We start from the raw sequence: 16,667 nt of genomic DNA on the forward strand, positions 1-16,667 counted from the left end.
TGAGAAAGAAGGATATCTTGCCATTTGCGGCCCTTCATTCACTTTTTTTTCACTTCAAAAACCAGAATTTTGTAACTGGCATAAACATTTCCATTGTATCAAAAACAAAAAAATACCTAGAAATAAATTTAACCAAGGAGGTTACCTATACTCTGAAAACTGTAAAACACTAATGAATGAAATTGAAGATGATACAAAGAAATGGAAAGATATCTTGTTCTCTTGGATCGGAAGAATCAACATTATCAAGATGGCTGTACTACCCAAAGCAATCTACAGATCGAATGCAACCCCTGTCAAAACACTCACAACATTCTTCACAGAACTAGAACAAACAATTCCAAAATTTACATGGAAACATAAAAGACCCTGAACTGCCAAAGCAATCTTTTGTAGGTCTTTTTTTTTCCTTCTCTTTCTTCTTTTTGTTCTCTTTTCTTACGGTTTGATGACTAGAGAAGTTCCTTTAACATTTGTTGTAAAGCTGGTTTGGTGGTGCTGAATTCTTTTAGCTTTTGTTTATCTGTGAAGCTTTTGATTTCTCCATCAAATCTGAATGAGAGCCTTGCTGGATAGAGTATTCTTGGTTCTAAGTTTTCCCCTTTCATCACTTTAAATATATTGTGCCACTCCCTTCTGGCCTGTAGAGTTTCTGCTGAAAAATCAGCTGATAACCTTATGGGAGTTCCCTTGTATGTTATTTGTTGCTTTTCTCTTGCTTATGTTTTCTCCTTATCCTTAATTTTTGTCAATTTGCTTACTATGTGCCTTGCTGTGTTCCTGTTTGGGTTGATCCTATGTGAGACTCTCTGCATTTCCTGGACTTGGGTGACTGTTTCCTTTCCCAAGTTGGGGAAATTTTCAGTTATCATCTCTCCAGAAGATGGGAGTCTGTAAGGAGAATGGCTTGGGGTCACCTTAGCCACAGAGCAGTTTCTGTACTTATAACTCACTAGAAGATGGGAGTCTGTAAGGAGAATGGCTTGGGGTCACCTTAGCCACAGAGCAGTTTCTGTACTTATAACTCATCTGACTTTCCTTTGCAACAGCCATCACCCAAGGAGTGTATGTCACCTTCACCTTAGTAGGGAAGTGGACACATCAGATCACCATTCAGATCACACCAAACTAACGCTCCTTCCTCCATTCTAGGGCCACCGTCAGCCTTTGATTGTGATTTGGCTTCCCACACTGACTTCCTACAGCGAGAAAGAACAGGCTGCTCAGGCTGACCCAAAAGCCCGCCTCACCTGGCATTTATACATCTCATTATAAATTATTTGGCATTCTCCTTTATCCTCTCCAGTCTCCTCTGAATGAGTCAGCTTTCTGAGACCAACTAACTTTTGGGCCCTGATGGGATCAAGTTTCTGAACCTTCAAAGCCAGACCCCGGACAGTGGCTATCTCTGTAATATGTTGCTGCCCTGAGAAGGTTCTCAGCAGTTGGCCAGCTGGTCCTTCCCAGGCGCCACCCAGCATCACTGCAAGATTTGTTTTGCATTTTCCCACAAACCCAGCAACTTAGAGGAGTTTATATTAAGAAGGTAATTGGATAAATACATAAAAACATATGTAGAAAAGTGCATATTATTGCACTGTCATCTTCTCTCTTCCTCAGCTGGAGGTGGTGGTGGTGGTACTTTTGTAGCCCATTCTGTCCCCAGAGTGTGTATGGATCCTAGAACCCCACCCCCTCCCCGCAACCCCCATCTCATACAGCATCCATGGGAATTAATTGACAGTGGTATCTCATACTATAAGTGTGAGGGGAAGAGTAATCTATACCCAAAGCCCAGAAGTGAATGAAGCTTTGGCTTCACCTAGTAACCAAGAAATTAGGTGGCTATGTCTCTTGTTCCAGGAGTGAAGCCCTAGTCACAGAGCAGCAGCTGGCCTGGGTGAGCTGAGTCCTGGACCAGAGGCTTGTTTAGTCCTCAATTCTGGCCATTGCTGCAGGCATTGCAGGGGCAGGTTTGCAAGCTGACCTGGAAGTCAGTGACGTCAGGTGCATTCCAGTCACTGACCACTCCTAGAGGCCTCCCCATGAAGTGAGGCAGCCTCTCCAGCAAACCAAAGGCTGCTTGAAACGCCCTTTCCCAGGGGAGACAGCAGTGCCTCTCCCTCACACACTCACTTTCCGGGAAGCCTCAGCCCTACAATCACCCCCATCACCACTTTGGAGGAGCAAGCTACTTTTAGTTTCCAGAGATGATTCACCCTCCCAAGGGTGGCCAAGACGACCTCTCTCCCTGAAGCAGGAAATAAATAAAACCCCCAAGTCAGTTAAAATAAAAAACCCAAAACTGGGAACAACTAATCCATCAGTCAGGGCCTGGCTCACCATATTAAGATTTATCACGACTCATTAAGGTAAAAATGTAGATCTATACAGTTAGTTAATTGAAAAGAATGTGACAATACTGCACACTGCGCTTATACTTGGTCCCAATTTTACAAAACTATGAATACGAAAGTGTAAATACATGTGCATGGAAAAATAATTAAATAACATCAAAATGCTAATAACAGTTATCTCTAGGTGGTGAGATTTCTGGTAAGTTTTTTTATACTTCTCTGTATTACTTGAAACTTTACAATGAGCGTGTTAGTTTTATTAGAAAAAGAAAACTATTTTCAGATTGGAAGAAAAAATTGGGTCTCCTTTAATGTCCAAAATACTGAAGTAGTGGCTGGTACAAGGTACCATGCAACGGAGTTGAGAAAGGCATGAACCCTGCCTAGTATTTGCAAGCTCCGGATGCCCTGGATCAGATGACCTCTCTGCTAGGTCTTCCTATTTCAAGAATCTATGATTTGAAGACGCCAAACAGTATCTCTAGATCAAAACTATTTATAAGAATCATTTCCTTCATAATGAATTGGAACTTCCACTCACTGCTTGTATGTTTAGATGACATCATCTCTGAGATTTATGTGAAATGACTCCTTTTCCTTGATGTTATCAAGGAGTTTCGGCAGCTGAGTTGCATGTATTTCTTTGTGTTTAACCAATAACTGAAGAAGCTGACATTTGTCAAGGTTTAATTGTTTCCATTATTTTTCTCCTAGTCAGTTTCCAGATATTGCTGGGCAGATGCGAAAATGAGACCAGCAAAGATGTTGAGAGATGAAACAGGCCTACAAGTTCTAGCCCAGATCTTCCAATTTTTAGCTGTGTGACCTTGAGTTAGTCGTTTCTCTCTGGGCCTTAAGTTTTTTATTTATATAAAAGTGGGGAGAGGAGGGAAGTTAGACAAGATGATTTTAAAGATTCTGTCCACCTCTGACCCTCTGTGATGAGTTCTAACTCTGAGATTAGAAAAGAATATCTCATGGCCCTGCTCGCAAACAGTATTAAAGTTATTTCAGTATCTACATCTTTCAATAACCGTAGAATTATACTGTTGAATATAATTCAACAGAATCCTCTGCTTGGACCCCTCCCACACCACCCCTACTAGGTGGTCACCCGTATCTACAGACACCTCCAGGGGCAAGCAGCTCACCTCCTTCCAAGGCAGCTCATTTTCCTTTAGTCAAAAGAACACTGAAAGGTGTTTATTTTTTTACCAGAAATGCAATCTGACACTCTGTAACTTCCACCCAATGTTCTACACTCTGAGTCACTTAGTAAAAGGGCAATGCGAAAGGCACTGTAATTTCGTCCCCTTTACTGCGCTATTCACAGCTTCAGTGAAGGTGTTTCTAATTCCCGACACTGGTCTTGGAGAAGGGAGCTCCCCAATTCCTATTTTAGACCTCAGAATCCAAACAAGGGTAAGAAGTCCTTTACTCAAAGCTCCAGGGATGAATGTGATGAGTATTGCATCAGGAGTATGGGGAGTCAGGCATTGAGTCTCTTTTCTCAAACTTTGTCCTTTTGCCCTGAACAAAAGTCTGGAGTCTTACTGCCCTGACCAACAGCCATGTGGATGTCCCTTCCTTTCCTGACATCGGCCCTTCTTTCCCTCCTCATATTCCAGAACTCCCCTACTTTTAAAAGCTCCCTGGAGTCCCTGCATCTCCCTACTCCATTTTCTTGAGTTACCAACACTCTTAGTCAGAAACCTCCAGGTCCAAGTCCCATCCTGGGTCTAAATTGTATAGCCTCCAGCATCTCTTTCTCCGCTCTCCACTTTCTGCCACTGGGAGTGGAGAAGAGGTGGTTCTGAGATCCAACAATGGAAACAAAGAACATTCAGAACAAAGGGGATTCCCTTTTTCAAGTGCAGTTTACTATCCCCCAAATATATTAGAAAAAAAATCAGATACATCTTGCACGTCAAGGATTACAAACTTGCAACTAGTAGAAATAAATATGTCATGGAGATCTATGCACAACATAGTGGTTACGGTCAACAACACTGTATTATAAACTTCAAAGTTGCTAAGAGACTAGATCTCCACTGTTCTACAAAGGGAAATAATAATTATGTGACCTGATAGAGGTGTTAGCTAACACTATGATGTTAGTCATATTGCAACAAATGCATCAAAGCAACACCTGCACAACTTAAACTTACACAATGTCATATATCAATTATATCTCAATTAAAAAAAACAGAAAGAAACGAAAAGATCAGTTAAGCTTCATTGGGGCTATGTAAGTACTTCACATTCCTTTTGTCAATATACCTTAAGTCTTTCACTTGGTAGAGGAACAAAGGTCCTGTGGCCTTCCCAATCCTATGTGTTCATTACAATGTGCACTCCCATTAACTTGAGAAAAATAGCCCACATGGCCTTGCCTAATTCTTAGGTTTCTCCATTGAATGGGAAGGTGGGAAATGGGAGGGGCTTTAAAGAGAGGGTTTCTAATGTCTCTATCAGTCAGGATTCAACCAGGGAAGAACAAGTAGGAGAAATATTATCAATATACTAAGAGATTAATTACAAGGAATTGGCTTATGCAATTGTGGGTGCTGGCTAGGTAAGTCAGAAATCCACAGGGGAGACCACCTGGAAAGACAGGCTGAACTCTCAGGTGGATTCTCCACGGAAGAAGTTCTTAAGATCTTCCAATGGATTGAGGCAATAGATTATTTAGGTTAATCTCCCTTACTTAAAGTCAACTGATTAAGGACTTTAATCACATTTACAAACCCTTCACAGCAATATCTAAATCAGTGTTTGACTGAATAATTGGGGACTACAGTCTAGCCAAGTTGACGCATTAAAAAGACCATCACTTCCCTCAAATATCTAGCTTGGAATTTGGGAAGTTCCAAGGAAAATGAAATATGTTGACTTCTTTTTTCAATTTCTTATAAGAAGAACTGATAGACAATATGCCTTTATGTATCAGGTTTCTTTAGGAACATTCACATCCTTTGCCCAGGACAGTAACCCCCTTCTTTGCCTGTTAATAAAGAGGCATGCGGAGCCCAAAGTGGTTGGGTGGAAAGATAGTGAAACAACAGAAGGGCTTCAGCAATGATTCTTCACCAAGCAAGCTAAAAAGAAATCTACATGGCAAGTGGATTTAGATGACAACAGTCTTCTCACTCTTGGTAAACAGAACGCCATAAATATGTATGTGTGGTAATGGGCAGCACTCTGTAGGAGCCGGCAGAGTTTCCACTTTGACACAGTGTAGTTTCACGCAGGACCAACTCAGCAGCTGCTCTACTGACCACAGAACAACTGAAAGCCTAACGCTTTTCCTTCTCATCACCTCCTCCACCCCCTGGTGGAAGCTTTCCTATCATTTTGCCTTTCAGGATGGAATGATGCAGAGGGGACCTCTGGGGACAGTCAAGATTGCTCGTGCCTGAACACAAGCACAGGGAAAACCGGTGGACAAAATGTGAAAGGGCTTGATAAACACATGAGAGATACTGAAGTGCCAAAACCACAGCTGCAGAGCAGTCCCACTAGAGGAGTGTTGCCTGGGGTGTGCTCTCTCTCCTTGCTGGGACACCTCCGGCAGGTGTGCCCCTGATCCGCCCGGAGCTGCTGTAGCCAAGACTTGCTGCTTCTGAAAAGCTAAGTCATGGTGAAAAGGAAGGGATTTTTCCTCCAGGACAACAAGGGCTTCTGTTTCCATTACGCAGCCTCTGCTGTTGTGCTGGGTGACCAGGGCAAGGCTCAACCTTTCCATCTATAGTTTTTTCATCTGTGGATGATTATAACCCACTTCTCCAGGACTTGGACCACTAAGTCATTAAGTGCAGGAGAAATGGGGAGATATTCCCGAACTCCAAAACACCACTAGGTAAAAGGCTTATGGGGAGAACTATGGGCAAAAGTGTTATTTGCTTTCCAGTAATTCCACTGGCTTCTTTCAGAGCCCTGTGGCAACAGACAGGGCCACTGGCTTAGGGGCTAGATGCCTGAACACTGATTGCTCTGCCTTGCTGTGTATCTGGAACACATGACTCCCCAGGGGACCTACCTGACCGGGGGCCTCTGTATAGCACTGTCTGCTCTGATCTTTCATGGCCTTGCATCTAGAGGCTGGAGTGGCCACATGGTGCATCGTGGACTGTGGGACAAATGGACACCTGAGTTCTTGCCTAGCTCTTCTGGGCAGCTCAGAAATTAACCCATCTCATCTCTTCACCTTCACCACATAATAGATCACTTGGAGGAAACTGTAAAAAATACCACTCCCCCAGCCTCAGTCAGACCAATTGAATAAAAAAAAAAATCTGAGGGTGGGACCCTGTTTAGGTATTTTTTTAAAAGTTCCCCAGGTGATTTGAATGTGTTTTCAAATGGTTTGCAGCTTTCAAAGGAAAGCAGCTCAGGTTCGGTGCTGACCTGGACACCCTGTTAGTTGGCAGCAGAGCCAGGCCTGGACCTCAAAGCTTGTAACCCTTAATCCTTGAAAAGAACCTAGAAGTGATTTCTGAAAACCTCTCCCTTCCCCATCTATGGAACGTCTTGGATTTCCTCGATAAAAATCATCCCCAGTCCTGAAGATAGCCTTGGAGGGGCATCCTCATCCACACGGGGAGGGCAGTTGGGGACCACACACCGAGAGTGACTGAAAGTCACCTTCTCCTTGGCGAGCTCACTAATCACAGGCACTGCTCTCAAGTTGCACAGAAGACCCCTAATTCCCAGCTAAATACAGCTTTGCTAAAAGTTGAGGGACAACTGATGGGAAGTGGTCACAGAAAGTCACATCTACTAAGAAAATCTGTTCCCGCTTTCACTCATTTGAGTTCTGAAAGTGTCACCAAACCAAACTTGGTGTCGCTCACCCATTGCGCAGCAAAGCCAGTTTACTGATACCGGGTTGGGGTGAAGGAATACACAGCATTTATTTGCAGGGTGCCAAGCAAGGAGTATGGGTGCCTAATATTCAAAAGACCCAAACTTCCCAGTGGCTTTCAGGGAAGGATTTTTAAAGGATTATTTGGAGTAAAGGCTGCAGAAGACATGACTTTTTTCTGATTGGTTGGTGGTAAGGTAACAGGGTGATGTTTGGGGAATCTTAATCAACCTTCTGGTTCCAACCAGTCTGGGGTCTGTATACTCAGCATGAAGACGCCATCTTCCACCAGGTGGGGGGGTGGGGTGCAGGGTATGTCTTAGATCCTGCACAACAACTCAAAGATATGTGGCAGATTGTTCTGAATTTCCCTTGAGGAGAACTCAGACTCTGCTTTATCTTTGCACTATTGCCACTACCTTTCTTGTTTGACTACTTTTCCTTTATTCCTGCATTCTTTTACTTCCCTAATTACTAACTGTTTGTGCCTGGTCTTTTGAATTCAGGGAAGGCCTAGGAGACTAAAACCTTTTGCTACAGACAAGAAATGGGGGACATGATGGGGCTTTTGTGCCGAGGAGGGCCCCACAGGGTCCTGCTTAGTTTCAAGAGGGATGTCTATCGGTTGCCTCCCTGCCTGGGCCCATGTGGCCAAGACCATCCTCTTTCCCAGCAGACCAGGAGGTTCCATCAGTCCTGACAGTGATCTGTAAAGTTCAGAGCAAGGGAGAAAAGCCAGGAAGCAGTCTAAGGTCTGTCTGCTAAGTTCAGGCTTCCTCTCCTGGTAATTGACACTTGGAAGGGCTACCGTCCCTCCAAACCTGGATCTCCCACACTCCCACAACCGCAAGACCTCCCTTTCAGGAAATGCACTGAGAGTAAGTAGCAGAGGGGTTGTTTTGCTATCCTCCTTCATCTTTTCCTAGCTAAGAGACCCAGGATCCTGTCCTAGTCGGAATTTCTGGCTCTATAGTCAGCAGGTCTGAATATGGGTTTTGGGTGTTTCATTTACTTGCTCCAAGACCTTGGGTCAATTTCTTAATTCCTCTGAGTTTTTGGCACCTCAGCTTCAGAACAGGAACCTAGAAGCCTGCCCTGCTTACCTCTCAGGATTATGACAAAGAACAATCTCATTAGTGTATGTGAAAGACCTTTGTAAACTGTAAAGATTGTTTAAATGAGGGCCTTTATAATTAGGGAATTGGAGCTTGGATGGGCATACAAATACTCAAAAGAAATGATTTTTCAGAGAATTAGCCCAAACCACTTTGGAGTTGGGAAATAGCTTCAAGGGATCCTTGCCTAAATCTACAGTGGAGCATCCCTGGCAGTTATGGGCTCCCCGAGGGCATACAAGGGACTTACAGAGGAAGGCCGCAGCATAGACCCTCTTCTCTCCTGGGTGGCAGAAGCTGTTCCAGAGCCAACGCCTCTATAAGGAGGGCTACCTGCACTTGTGTTGTTGCCAAGGAAATGCAGTGATCTTCACTACAGTCACTTATGGTGCCTGGTTCACTGAAGATGCCCATAAATATCTGTTGAGTGAACTGAATCCAGTATAAGGTAATGCCCATGCTGACCCCATACTCTCTTGAGATCTGCAACTTGTCAGGGCAGAAGTAATAAATATTACTGAGGATTAAACTAATCGGGGGGAAAAAGAAATAAGCAAACCTCTCCAATTATAGGATAATACATACTATATATATTCACTGTAGCTATTACATAATAAGGTGTATTACATAAGGTGTATTACAGGTATTGTACATACACAAGAAAAAGAAATGTGAAAGTAATTCAGCTTCATAAAACTTTACTAGTTACTATTATTTATTTATTTTTAATGGAGGTACTGGGGATCGAACTCAGGATCTCGCGCATGCTAAGCACGCACTCTACCACTGAGCTATACCCTCTCCCACTCCCCAGAGACTGTTATTAATATGTGCCCAAAACCAGGTGGGGATTTGCTGTAGGCAGAAAGAAATCACCCACAGTATTACAATTGAGGTGAAGGATTGAATGGTGATTAGAAAGGGTCAGGAAGGACTTAAGGAAGAGGTGGCATTTGATATGGGCACAGAAGGGGAACTGGGAGAATAACCCAAGCAGGGAATCACGTGACAAACGAAACGCTGGGCACATTATGATTAAGTCACAACAGCTACCGCTGTTGAGCATTTGCTGTGTGGGCACTGTGCTAAATGTTTTTATGTACATGATCTAATTTGCTCCTAATGATAACTCAGTGAGGTAGGTATTTTCATTCCCATTCTACATATGAAGAAACTGGAATTCAGATGGTCAGCAAGCTACCAATGGCAGGAACAGGATTCAGACATTGGTCTGACCCCCTACCTCCCAAGTCCTTGCTCTTTTGGAATCTAGCACGGATGGAATTATACCCAAGAAGTGATACAATGAGAGAAAATATAGGAAGATGACACCTTGCTGATGGATTCTGACATGTCTTCATTTAACATAGAGGTGGGGGAGCACACAGAAGATTTTAAGGAGGGGAAGAATATGACTAGAAATGTGCATTGAGGTCCCGTGGCCCTAGGGAAGGGGAGACTAGAGATCCATTAGAAGACTGGGACCATGATCCAGGCTTGGGTGAGAGAATCACTGCTTGCCATCAAAAAAAGAAACTGTGGTCCTGGGACCAGCAGCCTCTGCACACCAGCTAGAGCTCGTCAGAAACACAGGCTCCTAAGGAATCAGAATCTACATTTTAACTAGACACCCAGCTAATTCTAATGTGCATGGAAATTCGACCAGCATTGCCACAAAGAACAGAAGCTCTGCCTGGGCAGGGAGCCCCTGCCTAGAGGGGCACATCATTTTTTGGATGGCAGATCCCTGAGAACCAGAGGAACGCCAAGGACTCTTGCCCCGGAAAAAAGTGGGATGATTACCAACATTTGTCTACAACTGTAGGGGCTTCACAGAGCCCTGGAGAGCATGAAGACCACTGCGGCGTCCAAATCTTTTTCCTTAATAATTTAGCTGGGGAGGAGTGGTGAGGAGTTTACAGTTTTAAAAAATTCAAGTCTGAAGCCATGGGCTGTCATTTTAGAGACCTCTTCAGAGCCTGGACAAGGCTTTGGTCACCACCATGTCCAAGGCCAGGGCTCTGTTCCCATCGCCCTTCCCCCTTGCATTGTTCTCCAAATCCCCCGGGGACCCCAGCAGATACCCCGGAGCATTGCAACCAGGCCCACCCTGGTTTCCTTGAGCTGGATGGGGCCTGCCTGCCTGCCGGCTTTTCTTTAGTCCCAGAAAAGCCAAAATTAGCCTCCCTTTTGTTTCTTTTCCCAGGAGCCTCTACATTGTATCTCAGGAAAGGATTATTGTGCTCTGGGGACCCTATCTTATCATGGGGGAGGTGCTGAGTGAAAGGAAAATGGTCTTTGACAAATTGGTGCAATTCGGATAATCACATGACTTTCCAGTAACTGCCCCCCAGTGCTCCAGTAAGGCTATTGTTTCAGCTCCCAAATATTTAGCCAAGGAGGAGGCCGGGGAAGCTTGGGGAGCGGTCAGAGGTTTGAGAGCTTGACAGGGTGGGAAAAGGACATTTTTGGGTGATCCTCTGGCATGTTGATGGGAATGGCGATACCAGGAGGCTCTGGCCCTTTGATTTGAGTTCTCTATCACTAACTGCATTCTCAGGGGGTAAGGAGACACACCCTGGGGTCACTGCTGGAATGCAGAGAGCAGGGGAGAGATGCCTTCGGAGGGGTGGGCTTTGGAGGCCACAGCATCTGAGCCTAGTTTGTTTCAGCAATTGCCTGCTCCATGGCTGGACAGGCTGCCTTGCTGACCCCTCCGGGGAAATAGGGTAAAATATTCTTTTACCTCTTACAATGAGTGCTCCTCAGAAAAACAAAAACTGGCACAGGGAGCCAGGGGGCAGATGTGACTTGAGCTGTCAGAGCTAAAGGTTTCACACAAAAAATTCAAGGCACCATCAGGCTTTTGCCTTTATACAACTTCTCCAAACTTCCTGAGCCTCCAGGGAGAGAGCGCTCCCGCTGACTTCACCCTGGCTTGCGTAGCCCGATGTCTCGGGGCATTTGAGAGATGAGGCGGTGGCAGCAGGGGCACGTGAGAATGTGTGTTATCGATGGGGAACACTTTTCCCCTGTGCTCATGTGGTCATCTGTCTGATATGCCTGTGGGTGGAGGTGGGCAGAAGGGAAGGGTGTGTCCAGTCACCGGCGACAGAAAAGAGCCATGAGGTCATCGGAGCCCAAGGCTTTCCTCGCTGACCACTAGTAGCAATTGTGTTCCCGCCTTGCATTCCCAAGGGTTCACCTCCACTCCCACGGAGGGTTCTGATATTGGGATTCTCACCTGGGTCATACATTTTCTTCCACTGGAAATTTGCCTCCATAGGCAGATAGGGGGTGTGTTATTTGGCAAGAGATGTGAGCTCTGACTTTGAGAACTGCACTGATGACAAGTCCCTCCTGTCTGAGCCTCCCTGAGAAGCCCTTTGCCTCTCATAACCCCCTGCTTAGGGATCACTGTGTGGGCAACCTGCTTTGCCTGCACCCTCCTCAAGGGTCCCTTCCTGTGGCATCTCACTAGGATTTGGGATTCCTCTCCACTCCTCCAGAATCAGCAAGACTTGAGAATCTGTATAATAGGCAGACCACCCCAGTGATTCTGCTGCACACTGAGTTTGGGACTCATTGAGCCAGCTGATCTCTAGGGACAGGTTTAGCTCCGATATTGTAGGATCAAAATGTTCTGAGGCATGGCAGCCTCCAAGGAATAAGCCCACAGCCTCCCTCCTACTGGCACAGGTGAGTTTTAATAACCACAAGTCTCCGTCTTCTTACTTTAGTGATTCTATACTCGCTGCATGTTAGAATAATGCGTGGGTTTTTTTTTTCTAATTTACATATAATGTGTTTTCCAAGCAGAGATTAGATGTGTGGGATTTCTCCTCTCTTCTCTAACAAGCAAAAAAGTGCTTTAGAAACCCTAGCAGTGGTGCCACCAGATGGGTATGTGTTGGCACCTGGTAATCTCCTGGCTAACTCTCTAATGAGGGCCAACTGCTTAGTGCAACAGAAGACAGACAGCCTTCTGAACAAAGTGGGGTATGGGGACCCCATGGCTTACCCTGGTAGCTTCCTTTAAAAGAGAGGCCTCCCTGGGGTAAGGGATGTACTCAGATGCTTTAGGCCCCAAAGTAAAAGTAAGCTTGAACCCTAGTGTGGATCTCTACTGGGAAGAAGGTGGGAGAGGAGATTCTGGCTCCACCAGCTGGTGGGGCTGGAAGTGGGTCTGACTCAGCATCGCGGGCCAGCTGGTGACCTGGGAGGAGGCTACGTCGGTGAACTGCTGTATTAGGAGACCATGTCTCCCCTGGATATGGTTAGGAAAGGAGGTAGGCAATGGCCCTTTCTCCCAGGGCCAGCGCTGGACCAGAAAAGCTGCTGGGTGCACCGGTGGGCACCAGCTGAGGATGGGGAGGGGGTAGGACCAGATTCTAACAGTGACACTACCAGGCAGCAAGAGGTCACAGCAGAAGTCCTGATACATGCTAGTATTTCTTTGGTGTGGTTTGCCCAGCATCCATCTATTCATTCATTTAATAACAGTGCTGTGAGGGAGTTATTGTCACCTCTTTTGTACAGAAAAGGAAACTGAGGCACAGAGCTTATAGGGAGAGTAGCTGGCAGGCTGTGAACCAGGCCGTCTGGCTCCAGAGCCCACACCCCTAACTCCCGGGCAGGCCTTGCTGCCTCTATAACAATAGCCATTGTTTACTGGGCGCTTACTACGTGCTCATGTGTTCTCTGTGTTCTTTTAGCCTTCACTACTATCTGATGAGGTGGGAACTGTTTTTATTCCCATTTCACAGATGAGGAAAGTGAGACGCCAGGAAGATAAGCAGTGGACTGCTCACCATCCACCCTCTCCCCTCTGGAAACAGAGGCCGGACTCATCCCACCTAATCCTACCACAGCTCCTTCCCTTTTTGGAACTTCCAAGCTTTTAGGGTTCCCAGAAAATTGAAGCTAGGTGGGACTCTTGACTGGGGGATACTGAGCTTCCGGCAATAAAGCAAGTGCAATCTTTAGTGAGGAACTAGAAAAACAAAGATGGGACGATATTTCTACCTTCAATTTTGTGAAAGCCAACCACACCAACTTCAGGGGTCCCGTCCCAGATTTACTGAATGAAAGGACATGAAGGATGGGGCCCGGAAATGTGAATTTAAAACAAAACCCTAAACTAACCCCAGTTGATCCTGGCACACAGCACTGAGAATTACTGCCTTTATTCGTAGTAATATTTCACAGCCCCCAACCATGAGGCAGCAGTGTTTCCAGGAACTATTCCCAGTTTCCAAATCCTTCTGCTTAGAAGGAAGCTGCCTGTGGGAGCCAACCAGAGGGAAGGAGCTGGTTCAGCACGGGGACAGAGAAGCCAAGAACACATGGCCCAGGACTCACATCCACGAGCTCTTTGTTTAAGCCGCCCCCTTGCTTTCTTTACTTGGAAAATTATCTGCTTAAAGTCAGGCTCAAACCTCTTATTCTTGGTGAAGACTTCCCCTGTCCAACCTGCCCTCCCCAGCCTCCCTGTCCCCAAAGGCCTGCACCCTGTGAGCCCCAGCACCAACCTCCCCCAGAGCACAGCCAACCTTTTCCCTCCCTTGTGTTCTCCTCCCACCAAGCAAGAAACGCTGGCAGGACCAGTGTTATTTCCAAGCTCTCTGGCCCAGCAGAGTGTCAGGGACATAGTAACTCTCAGTAAGCGCTAGTAGAATGAGCATAAGGCAAAGGAAGACAGGCGCGTAAAGACAGATGAAGAAGCCAGAAAGGGCAAAGGGCAAACTAGGGACAGAGGATGGCCAGTGAAATCTGATTTAGTGCTGACCCCTTGAGAACTTGTGACCTTTGCTCTGACCCATGGGATCCAGGCACTCACCTGGTCACCCAGGAACTGTGGGCAGAGGACTGAGAGACAGGGGAGAATGTTTCAGTTTCTCCAGGCATCATTTCTTATCTGTGCTCATGCTTGTAACACCCCTGTGAGATAAGTAGGGTAGGTGTTAATAATCTAATTTTACATCTGAGGAAACTAAGGATCAAAAAGCAAATAAACATGTCCAAGGTCACATGACTAGGAAGCAGATGGGTTAATCTAGAGTCACTGCTAGACAAAAGGAGCTCAGATTCTTAAGGCTGGAAGAGCCCTGGAACATCATCTGATCCAACTGTGGTCAATGGTATGTCTTCCCCAAAACAGCTTAGGGGAGGGGTGATGGAGCTGTGTGGAATAACTTTAGTACCAGGGAACCCCCTGCAATCACTGCAGCTGGGACAGGGCCAAAGGAAAGTTCTCCCTTGCACGGAGTTACACTCCTGCTCTGTAGCACATACCCACTAGCTCAATCCTCTCCTTCTGAAGACCAGCCAAAGGCACTGCTCCCTTTCCACTCTGTCGGCTCTGCTCTACCACCCCTGAGACGCCAAGACAGACATCCCGGACTGAGTCAAGGCCCTGATTCCCCTCCCTCGCAGCACTCTGGCAGCTCACTCAGCCGGAGCACTGACTCACTGACTCGGGACAGCGTGGGTAAGTCACCGCTTGCTTGCGGGGATCTATTTTCCGGTTAGGATATATCAAAGGGGGAACATCCTCAGCCACCCTCTGGCTGTTCAGGAGAAAGTGGAGCATCTCAAAACATCTCCATCCTATCTCCTCAGAAGGTTGAGGGGTTTTACTCATACAACCTCGTAACAGAAATGTACTCAGGGCCTCAAAGACATCCAGGTTGAGTTGGGCCTGGAAAGAGGGAAAGCTACAAAATGAATTTCTTCTTGCCTAGGAAGTAATGATAAAAACTGAAATCTCGATGGCCTTTGGGAGTTGAAGAACCCTTTCGTGGGATGTTTTCAGTTTTCGCAGCCCATCAGTAAGTCAGGTAGGAGGGAACTAAACATCTGTTTTGTGAACGAGAATAACAGGATCAGTCTCAGAGCTGCTGAGTGGTGGGATCAGGACCAGCTCCCAGGTCATCTGGGCCTGAGTTCACTGACCTTGCCCCTTATGCGACAGGGCAGACTAAGTCCTTGAGACACCACCCAGGTGCTGACAGCACCAGGCACTCACGTGCTGCAGCTCAGGGCTGAGTGCCGGCCGCTCCCACTGGGACTGGTGGCAGCACTTCTGAGCCTGGCGCTTTATTGAGGACTATCTTATCTCAATAGGAAAAGGCAATTCAGGGGAAGAATTTCCTTGTCACGGTGCTCCCGGCTCTCCATTGTCCAGCTTTCTCAGCCACGGTTCATCCCCTGGGTCTGACCATTACTCATATCCATGGAGGCGCCTTATCAGGGCTGTCTAAGATAGAGGGCCTATTTTTCTCTCAGTACCAGACAACCTGGAATCTGTCCACCCTTTGTGGCCTGACATCGGCCCACAATTAGCCGGCTCACAAGCCAGCTGCTCAGGGAAGCGGCTTGAAAAACAGTCCCTAGCAATCCAGCTGTTTCCTTTCACAAAGCCCCCGGATTTCAGGGTCCTCTCCAGGCAAGGGTGATGGAGACCCACCTCTTGGTAAAGCTGACTGTGAGTCTTCACTCCTGTACTTTCTCTCTCAACTTTTCCTCTGAAAAACGTCAAACCTACAGAAAAGTTGCAAGAATAATATAATGAACATGCTTATATTCTTCACCTGGATTCATCTGTTGTTCCCATCTCGTCACATTTGTTTTATTTCTTTCTCTCCATATACGTATATACCTGAAAAATATAAACTGTTTTTCCCTGTCCGATCATTTTAAAGTTGCCAAATCATGATGATTCTCTCCTAAATAGTTGGCGTATATACCCTAAGAATAGGGTGTTCTCCTATACAAACATAATACTATTATCACTCTCAAGAAAATGAAATGATAATGTTAGCTAATACACTGTACATATTCTAACATCCTCAATTGTCCCAATAATCCCAGATAGCTTCCCTCACCTCCCTTTAGGCCGTTCTTACCAGTACAGTTCTCCAGTCCTTTAGTTTTTTCTTTTTCACAACATTGACATTTTAAAAAAATCCAAGGTAGTTGTTCTACAGAATGTCCCACAATTTGGATTTGTCTGATTATTTCCTCAAAAATAGATTCCCAACTAAAATATCCAGCAAGAGTATTTCACAGATGATGTCATATCCTGATCAGGATATCACAACAGGAGGCACACGATGTCAGTTTGTCCCGTCACAAGACTTTGATGACTTGGCCAAGGTGATAGCCTCGTACTCCCCTCATGGTGACATCCAGAGTTCACCATTGTAAAGACATCCATTTCCATTTGTAATCAACAAAGTGATCTGTGGGTGTGATGAAATAAAATTTGTATTTTAAGGCAGGATAAGAAAATTTAAACATAAAATTCTCTCTCTGTGTCCATTTGGGCCT

General features: G+C 45.7%; 1 protein-coding gene across 5 annotated transcripts in view; it reads right to left on the reverse strand.

The window, feature by feature from the left end:
• The window catches only part of TMEM44 (transmembrane protein 44), an 87,836-nt gene that overhangs the window by 36,789 nt on the left and 34,380 nt on the right, over positions 1-16,667 (reverse strand). For all 5 annotated transcript variants that reach the window (XR_004137321.2, XR_010383919.1, XR_010383927.1 and 2 more), the window contains exons 11-13: positions 16,244-16,579; positions 15,805-15,878; positions 14,176-14,276 (exon numbers count right to left, since the gene is read on the reverse strand). The gene's annotated coding sequence lies outside the window, so the exon portion shown is untranslated. The remainder of the gene's footprint in view (positions 1-14,175; positions 14,277-15,804; positions 15,879-16,243; positions 16,580-16,667) is intronic.

The sequence above is a fragment of the Camelus dromedarius genome, chromosome 2, assembly GCF_036321535.1.
Source record: "Camelus dromedarius isolate mCamDro1 chromosome 2, mCamDro1.pat, whole genome shotgun sequence".
NCBI lineage: Eukaryota > Metazoa > Chordata > Mammalia > Artiodactyla > Camelidae > Camelus > Camelus dromedarius.